This window comes from Leptidea sinapis, chromosome 14 (genome assembly GCF_905404315.1).
Source record: "Leptidea sinapis chromosome 14, ilLepSina1.1, whole genome shotgun sequence".
Classification (NCBI taxonomy): domain Eukaryota; kingdom Metazoa; phylum Arthropoda; class Insecta; order Lepidoptera; family Pieridae; genus Leptidea; species Leptidea sinapis.
In genome coordinates, this window is record NC_066278.1 from 7,672,206 (window position 1) to 7,682,450 (window position 10,245).

Consider the following 10,245-nt stretch of genomic DNA (forward strand, 5'->3'; position numbering starts at 1 on the left):
CCAAGATGGCCGCCGCTCAAAAGTATGATAACTACATTATGGGTATCGTATCCGAGGTTCTCGAGAGTGCAGAGAACGATTTTGTGACCATTTTTCAAATCCAAGATGGCCGCCGCTCAAAAATATGATAATTACAAAATGGGTATAGTATCAGAGGTAATCGAGGGTGCTGAGATCGATTTTGTGATCATTTTTCAAATCCAAAATGGCCGCCGCACAGAATAATGATTTCAGCAACATGGATATCTTGTATGAGATTCCCGAGTGTGCAGAGAACGATTTGGTGATCATTTTTCAAATCCAAGATGGCCACCGTGCAATATTATGATCACAAAAATATGGGTATCGCATCCGAGGTTCTCGAGATTGCACAGAACGATTTTGTGATCATTTTTGAAATCCAAGATGGCCGCCGCTCAAAATTATGATAACTACATTATGTTTATCGTATCCGAGGTTCTCGAGAGTGCACAAAACGTTTTTGTGATCATTTTTCAAATCCAAGATGGCCGCCGCACAAAATGATGTCTTCAGCAATATGGATATCGTGTCCGAGGTTCTCGAGGGTGCAGAAAACAATTTTGGGATCATTTTTCAAATCCAAGATGGCCGCTGCTCAAAAGTATGATAACTACATTATGGGTATCGTATCAGAAGTTCTCGAGGGTGCTGAGAACGGTTTTGAGATCATTTTTCAAATCCAAGAAAGCTGCATCAAACAATTTTGTTTTCAGCAATATGTATATCGTGACCGAGGTTCTCAAGGGTGCAGAGAACAATTCGGTGATCTTTTTTTGAAATCCAAGAGGGCTGCCGCAAACAATAATGTATTCAACAATATGGATATCGTGTCTGAGGTTCTCGAGGGTGCAGAAAATAATTTAGGGATCATTTTTAAATGCAATCAATTTTAAATGCCGCCGCTCAAAAGTATGATAGCTACATTATGGGTATCGTATTCGAGGTTCTCGAGGGTGCTGAAAACGATTTTGTGATCATTTTTCAAATCCAATATGGCCGCCGCACAAAATTATGATTTCAGCAATATAGATATAGTACCCGAGGTTCTCGAGGGTGCACAGAACGAGTTGGTGATCATTTTACAAATCCAAGATGGCCGCAGCACAAAATTATGATTTTAGCAATATGGATATCGTGTCCGAGGTTCTCGAGGGTGCAGAGAACAATTCTGTGATAATTTTTGAAATCCAAGACGAATGCCACGAACAATTATGTTTTCAGCAATATGGATATCGTATCCGAGGTTCTCAAGGGTGCAGAAAACAATTTTGGGATCATTTTTAAATCCAAGATGGCCGCCGCTCAAAAGTATGATAACTAGATTATGGGTATCGTATCCGACGTTCTCGAGAGTGCAGAGAACGAGTTTCTGATCATTTTTCAAATCCAAGATGGCCGCCGCTCAAAAGTATGATAACTACATTATGGGTATCGTATCCGAGGTTCTCGAGAGTGCAGAGAACGATTTTGTGATCATTTTTCAAATCCAAGATGGCCGCCGCTCAAAAATATGATAATTACATTATGGGTATAGTATCAGAGGTAATCGAGGGTGCTGAGAACGATTTTGTGATCATTTTTCAAATCCAAGATGGCCGCCGCACAAAATAATGATTTCAGCAACATAGATATCTTGTATGAGATTCTCGAGTGTGCAGAGAACGATTTGGTGATCATTTTTCAAATCCAAGAGTGCTGTGTCAAACAATTTTGTTTTTAGCAATATGGATATCGTGTCCAAGGTTCTCGAGGGTGCAGAAAATAATTTTGGGATCATTTTTAAATCCGAGATGGCCACCGTGCAATATTATGATCACAAAAATATGGGTATCGTATCCGAGGTTCTCGAGATTGCACAGAACGATTTTGTGATCATTTTTGAAATCCAAGATGGCCGCCGCTCAAAATTATGATAACTACATTATGTTTATCGTATCCGAGGTTCTCGAGAGTGCACAAAACGTTTTTGTGATCATTTTTCAAATCCAAGATGGCCGTTGCACAAAATGATGTCTTCAGCAATATGGATATCGTATCCGAGGTTCTCGAGGGTGCAGAAAACAATTTTGGGATCATTTTTCAAATCCAAGATGGCCGCTGCTCAAAAGTATGATAACTACATTATGGGTATCGTATCCGAGGTTCTCGAGGGTGCACAGATCTATTTTTGTGATCAGTTTTCAAATCCAAGATGGCCGCCGTGCAAGATTATGATCACAAAAATATGGGTCTTGTATCCGAGGTTCTCGAGAGTGCATAGAACGATTTTGTGATCATTTTTCAAATCCAAGATGGCCGCCGCTCAAAAGTATGATAACTACATTTTGGGTATCGTATTCGAGGTTCTCGAGGGTGCTGAGAACGATTTTGTGATCATTTTTCAAATCCAAGATGGCCGCCGCACAAAATATTGATTTCAGCAACATGGATATCTTGTCCGAGATTCTCGAGGGTGCAGAGAACAATTTGGTGATCATTTTCCAAATCCAAGATGGCCGCCGCACAAAATTATGATTTTAGCAATATGGATATCGTGTCCGAGTTTCTCGGAGGGTGCAGAAAACAATTTTCGGATCATTTTTATATCCGAGATATCCGCTGCTCAAAATTATGATAACTACATTATTTGTATCGTATTAGAGGTTCTCGATGGTGCTGAGACCGATTTTGTGATCATTTTCCAAATCCAAGATGGCCGCCGAACAAAATTATGATTTTAGCAATATTGATATCGTGTGCGAGCTTCTCGAGAGTGCAGAGAACAATTCTGTGATATTTTTTGTAATCCAGGAGGGCTGCCGCAAACAATTATGTATTCAACAATATGGATATCGTGTCTGAGGTTCTCGAGGGTACTGATAACGATTTTGTGATCATTTTTCAAATCCAAGATGGCCGCCGCACAAAATTATGACTTTAGCAATATGGATATTTTACTCGAGGTTCTCGAGGGTGCAGAGAACGATTTGGTGACCATTTTTCAAATCCAAGATGGCCGCCGAACAAAATTATGATTTTAGCAATATTCATATCGTGTCCGAGGTTCTCGAGAGTGCAGAGAAAAATTCTGTGATAATTTTTGAAATCCAAGAGGGCTGCCGCAAACAATTATGTTTTCAGCAATATGGATATCGTGTCCGAGGTTCTCGGAGGGTGCAGAAAACAATTTTGGAATCATTTTTATATCCGAGATGGCCGCCGCTCAAAATTATGATAACTACATTATTTGTATCGTATTAGAGGTTCTCGATGGTGCTGAGAACGATTTTGTGATCATTTTTCTAATCCGAGATAGCCACCGCAAAAAATTATGTCTTCAGCAACATGGATATCGTGTCTGAGGTTCTCGAGGGTGCAGAATATAATTTTGGGATCATTTTTAAATCCGAGATGGCCGCCGTGCAATATAATGATCACAAAAATATGGGTATCGTATCCGAGGTTCTCGAGATTGCACAGAACGATTTTGTGATCATTTTTGAAATCCAAGATGGCCACCGCTCAAAATTATGATTACTACATTATGGGTATCGTAGCCGAGGTTCTCGAGGGTGCAGAGAACAAATTTGTGATCATATTTCAAATCCAAGATGGCCGTCGCATAAAATTATGTTGTCAGCAATATGGAAATTGTGTCCCAGGTTCTCGAGGGTGCAGAGAACAATTCTGTGATCATTTTTCAAATCCAAGAAAGCTGCATCAAACAATATTGTTTTCAGCAACATGGATATCGTGTCTGAGGTTCTCGAGGATGCAGAAAATAATTTTGGGATCATTTTTAACTCCTAGATGGCCGCCGTGCAATATTATGATCACAAAAATATGGGTATCGTATCCGAGGTTCTCGAGGATGCAGAGAACGATATTGTGATCATTTTTCAAATCGAAGATGGCCGCCGCTCAAAAGTATGATAACTAAACTATTGTTATCGTATTCGAAGTTCTCGAGTGTGCAGCGAACAATTCTGTGATCATTTTTGAAATCCAAGAGGGCTGCCGCAAACAATTATGTTTTCAGCAATATGGATATCGTGTCCGAGGTTCTCGGAGGGTGCAGAAAACAATTTTGGGATCATTTTTAAATCCGAGATGGCCGCCGCTCAAAAGTATGATAACTAGATTATGGGTATCGTATCCGAGTTTCTCGAGGGTGCAGAGAACGATTTTGTGATCAGTTTTCAAATCCAAGATGGCCGCCATGCAAGATTATGATCACAAAAATATTGGTATCGTATCCGAGGTTCTCGAGAGTGCAGAGAACGATTTTGTGATCATTTTTCAAATCCAAGATGGCCGCCGCTCAAAAATATGATAATAACATTATGGGTATAGTATCAGAGGTAATCGAGGGTGCTGAGAACGATTTTGTGATCATTTTTCAAATCCAAGATGGCCGCCGCACAAAATAATGATTTCAGCAACATGGATATCTTGTACGAGATTCTCGAGTATGCAGAGAACGATTTGGTGATCATTTTTCAAATCCAAGATGGCCGCCGCTCAAAAGTATGATAACTACATTACGGGTATCGTATCAGAGGTTCTTGAAGGTGCTGATAACGATTTTGTGATCATTTTTCAAATCCAATATGGCCGCCGCACAAAATTATGATTTCAGGAATACGGATATCGTGTCTGAGGTTCTCGAGGGTGCAGAAAATAATTTTGGGATCATTTTTAAATCCTAGATGGCCCCCGTGCAAGATTATGATCACAAAAATATGGTTATCGTATCCGAGGTTTTCGAGAGTGCACAAAACGATTTTGTGATCATTTTTCAAATCCAAGATGGCCGCCGCACAAAATTATGATTTCAGCAATATGGATATCGTGTCCGAGATTCTCGAGGGTGCAGAGAACGATTTTCTGATCATTTTTCAAATCGTAGATGGCCGACGCTCAAAAGTATGATAACTACATTACGGGTATCGTATCAGAGGTTCTTGAAGGTGCTGAGAACGATTTTGTGATCATTTTTCAAATCCAATATGGTCGCCGCACATAATTATTATTTCAGGAATACGGATATCGTGTTTGAGGTGCTCGAGGGTGCAGAAAATAATTTTGGGATCATTTTTAAATCCTAGATGGCCCCCGTGCAAGATTGATATCGTGTCCGAGGTTCTCGAGAGTGCAGAGAAAAATTCTGTGATAATTTTTGAAATCCAAGAGGGCTGCCGCAAACAATTATGTTTTCAGCAATATGGATATCGTGTCCGAGGTTCTCGGAGGGTGCAGAAAACAATTTTGGAATCATTTTTATATCCGAGATGGCCGCCGCTCAAAATTATGATAACTACATTATTTGTATCGTATTAGAGGTTCTCGATGGTGCTGAGAACGATTTTGTGATCATTTTTCTAATCCGAGATAGCCACCGCAAAAAATTATGTCTTCAGCAACATGGATATCGTGTCTGAGGTTCTCGAGGGTGCAGAATATAATTTTGGGATCATTTTTAAATTCGAGATGGCCGCCGTGCAATATTATGATCACAAAAATATGGGTATCGTATCCGAGGTTCTCGAGATTGCACAGAACGATTTTGTGATCATTTTTGAAATCCAAGATGGCCACCGCTCAAAATTATGATTACTACATTATGGGTATCGTAGCCGAGGTTCTCGAGGGTGCAGAGAACAAATTTGTGATCATATTTCAAATCCAAGATGGCCGTCGCATAAAATTATGTTGTCAGCAATATGGAAATCGTGTCCCAGGTTCTCGAGGGTGCAGAGAACAATTCTGTGATCATTTTTCAAATCCAAGAAAGCTGCATCAAACAATATTGTTTTCAGCAACATGGATATCGTGTCAGAGGTTCTCGAGGATGCAGAAAATAATTTTGGGATCATTTTTAACTCCTAGATGGCCGCCGTGCAATATTATGATCACAAAAATATGGGTATCGTATCCGAGGTTCTCGAGGATGCAGAGAACGATATTGTGATCATTTTTCAAATCGAAGATGGCCGCCGCTCAAAAGTATGATAACTAAACTATGGTTATCGTATTCGAAGTTCTCGAGTGTGCAGCGAACAATTCTGTGATCATTTTTGAAATCCAAGAGGGCTGCCGCAAACAATTATGTTTTCAGCAATATGGATATCGTGTCCGAGGTTCTCGGAGGGTGCAGAAAACAATTTTGGGATCATTTTTAAATCCGAGATGGCCGCCGCTCAAAAGTATGATAACTAGATTATGGGTATCGTATCCGAGTTTCTCGAGGGTGCAGAGAACGATTTTGTGATCAGTTTTCAAATCCAAGATGGCCGCCATGCAAGATTATGATCACAAAAATATTGGTATCGTATCCGAGGTTCTCGAGAGTGCAGAGAACGATTTTGTGATCATTTTTCAAATCCAAGATGGCCGCCGCTCAAAAATATGATAATAACATTATGGGTATAGTATCAGAGGTAATCGAGGGTGCTGAGAACGATTTTGTGATCATTTTTCAAATCCAAGATGGCCGCCGCACAAAATAATGATTTCAGCAACATGGATATCTTGTACGAGATTCTCGAGTATGCAGAGAACGATTTGGTGATCATTTTTCAAATCCAAGATGGCCGCCGCTCAAAAGTATGATAACTACATTACGGGTATCGTATCAGAGGTTCTTGAAGGTGCTGATAACGATTTTGTGATCATTTTTCAAATCCAATATGGCCGCCGCACAAAATTATGATTTCAGGAATACGGATATCGTGTCTGAGGTTCTCGAGGGTGCAGAAAATAATTTTGGGATCATTTTTAAATCCTAGATGGCCCCCGTGCAAGATTATGATCACAAAAATATGGTTATCGTATCCGAGGTTCTCGAGAGTGCACAAAACGATTTTGTGATCATTTTTCAAATCCAAGAAAGCTGCATCAAACAATTTTGTTTTCAGCAATATGGATATCGTGTCCGGGGTTCTCGATGGTGCAGAGAACAATTCTGTGATCATTTTTCAAATCCAAGAAAGCTGCATCAAACAATTTTGTTTTCAGCAATATGTATATCGTGTCCGAGGTTCTCAAGGGTGCAGAGAACAATTCGGTGATCTTTTTTTGAAATCCAAGAGGGCTGCCGCAAACAATAATGTATTCAACAATATGGATATCGTGTCTGAGGTTCTCGAGGGTGCAGAAAATAATTTAGGGATCATTTTTAAATGCAATCAATTTTAAAAGCCGCCGCTCAAAAGTATGACAGCTACATTATGGGTATCGTATTCGAGGTTCTCGAGGGTGCTGAGGACGATTTTGTGATCATTTTTCAAATCCAAGATGGCCGCCGCACAAAATAATGATTTTAGCAATATGGATATCGTATCCGAGGTTCTCGAGGGTGCAGAGAACGAGTTGGTTATCATTTTACAAATCCAAGATGGCTGCCGCACAAAATCATGATTTTAGCAATATGGATATCGTGTCCGAGGTTCTCGAGGGTGCAGAGAACAATTCTGTGATTCTTTTTGAAATCCAAGACGGCTGCCACGAACAATTATGTTTTCAGCAATATGGATATCGTGTCCGAGGTTCTCGAGGGTGCAGAGAACAATTCTGTGATTCTTTTTGAAATCCAAGACGGCTGCCACGAACAATTATGTTTTTAGCAATATGGACATCGTATCAAAGGATCTCAAGGGTGCAGAAAACAATTTTGGGATCATTTTTAAATCCAAGATGGCCGCCGCTCAAAAGTATGATAACTAGATTATGGGTATCGTATCCGAGGTTCTCGAGAGTGCAGAGAACGATTTTGTGATCATTTTTCAAATACAAGATGGCCGCCGCTCAAAAATATGATAATTACATTATGGGTATAGTATCAGAGGTAATCGAGGGTGCTGAGAACGATTTTGTGATCATTTTTCAAATCCAAGATGGCCACCGCACCAAATAATGATTTCAGCAACATGGATATCTTGTACGAGATTCTCGAGTGTGCAGAGAACGATTTGGTGATCATTTTTCAAATCCAAGATGGCCGACGCTCAAACAGCAATATGGATATCGTGTCCGAGGTTCTCTGAGGGTGCAGTAAACAATTTTGGGATCATTTTTAAATCCGAGATGGCCGCCGCTCAAAATTATGATAACTACATTATTTGGATCAAATTAGAGGTTCTCGATGGTGCTGAGAACCATTTTGTGATCATTTTTCTAATCCAAGATGGCCGCCGCACAAAATTATGATTTTAGCAATATGGATATCGTGTCCAGGGTTCTCGAGGGTGTAGAGAACAATTCTGTGATCATTTTTCAAATCCAAGAGGGCTGTGTCAAACAATTTTGTTTTTAGCAATATGGATATCGTGTCCATGGTTCTCGAGGGTGCAGAAAATAATTTTGGAATCATTTTTAAATCCGAGATGGCCACCGTGCAATATTATGATCACAAAAATATGGGTATCGTATCCGAGGTTCTCGAGATTGCACAGAACGATTTTGTGATCATTTTTGAAATCCAAGATGGCCGCCGCTCAAAATTATGATAACTTCATTATGGTTATCGTATCCGAGGTTCTCGAGAGTGCACAAAACGTTTTTGTGATCATTTTTCAAATCCAAGATGGCCGCCGCACAAAACGATGTCTTCAGCAATATGGATATCGTGTCCGAGGTTCTCGAGGGTGCAGAAAACAATTTTGGGATCATTTTTCAAATCCAAGATGGCCGCTGCTCAAAAGTATGATAACTACATTATGGGTATCGTATCAGAGGTTCTCGAGGGTGCTGAGAACGATTTTGTGATCATTTTTCAAATCGAAGATGGCCGCCGCTCAAAAATATGATAACTACATTATGGGTATCGTATCAGAGGTTCTCGAGGGTGCTGAGAACGATTTTGTGATAATTTTTCAAATCCAAGATGGCCGCCGCACAAAATAATGATTTCAGTAATATGGTTATCTTGTCCAAGGTTCTCGAGAGTGCAGAGAACGATTTTGTGATCATTTTTCAAATCCAAGATGGCCGCCGCTCAAAAGTATGATAACTACATTAAGGGTATCGTATCAGAGGTTCTCGAGGGTGCTGAGAACGATTTTGTGATCAGTTTTCAAATCCATGATGGCCGCCACTCAAAAATATGATAACTACATTATGGGTATCGTATCAGAGGTTCTCGAGGGTGCTGAGAACGATTTTCGTGATCATTTTTCAAATCCAAGATGGCCGCCGCACAAAATAATGATTTCAGTAATATGGATATCTTGTCCAAGGTTCTCGAGAGTGCAGAGAACGATTTTGTGATCATTTTTGAAATCCAAGATGGCCGCCGTTCAAAAGTATGATAACTACATTATCGGTATCGTACCCGAGGTTTTCGAGGGTGCAGAGAACGATTTTGTAATCATTATTCAAATCCAATATGGCCCCTGTACAAAATAATGATTTCAGCAACATGGATATCTTGTCAGAGATTCTCGAGGGTGCAGAGAACGATTTGGTGATCATTTTTCAAATCCAAGATGGCCGCCGCTCAAAAGTATGTTAACTTCATTACGGGTATCGTATCAGAAGTTCTTGAAGGTGCTGAGAACGATTTTGTGATCATTTTTCAAATCCAATATGGCCGCCGCACAAAATTATGATTTCAGGAATACGGATATCGTGTCTGAGGTGCTCGAGGGTGCAGAAAATAATTTTGGGATCATTTTTAAATCCTAGATGGCCCCCGTGCAAGATTATGATCACAAAAATATGGTTATCGTATCCGAGGTTCTCGAGAGTGCAGAGAACGATTTTGTGATCATTTTTCAAATCCAAGATGGCCGTTGCTCAAAAGTATGATAACTACATTATCGGTATCGTACCCGAGGTTCTCGAGGGTGCAGAGAACGATTTTGTAATCATTATTCAAATCAAATATGGCCGCTGTACAAAATTATGATTTTAGTAATATGGAAATCTTGCCCGAGGTTCTCGAGAGTGCAGAGAACGATTTTGTGATCATTTTTCAAATCCAAGATGGCCGTTGCTCAGAAGTATGATAACTACATTATCGGTATCGTAACCGATGTTCTCGAGGGTGCAGAGAACGATTTTGTAATCATTTTTCAAATCCAATATTACCGCTATACAAAATTATGATTTTAGCAATATGGATATCGTGTCCGAGTTTCTCGAGTGTGCAGAGAACAATTCTGTGATCATTTTTGAAATCCAACAGGGCTGCCGCAAACAATTATGTTTTCATCAATATGGATGTCGTGTCCGATGTTCTCGAGC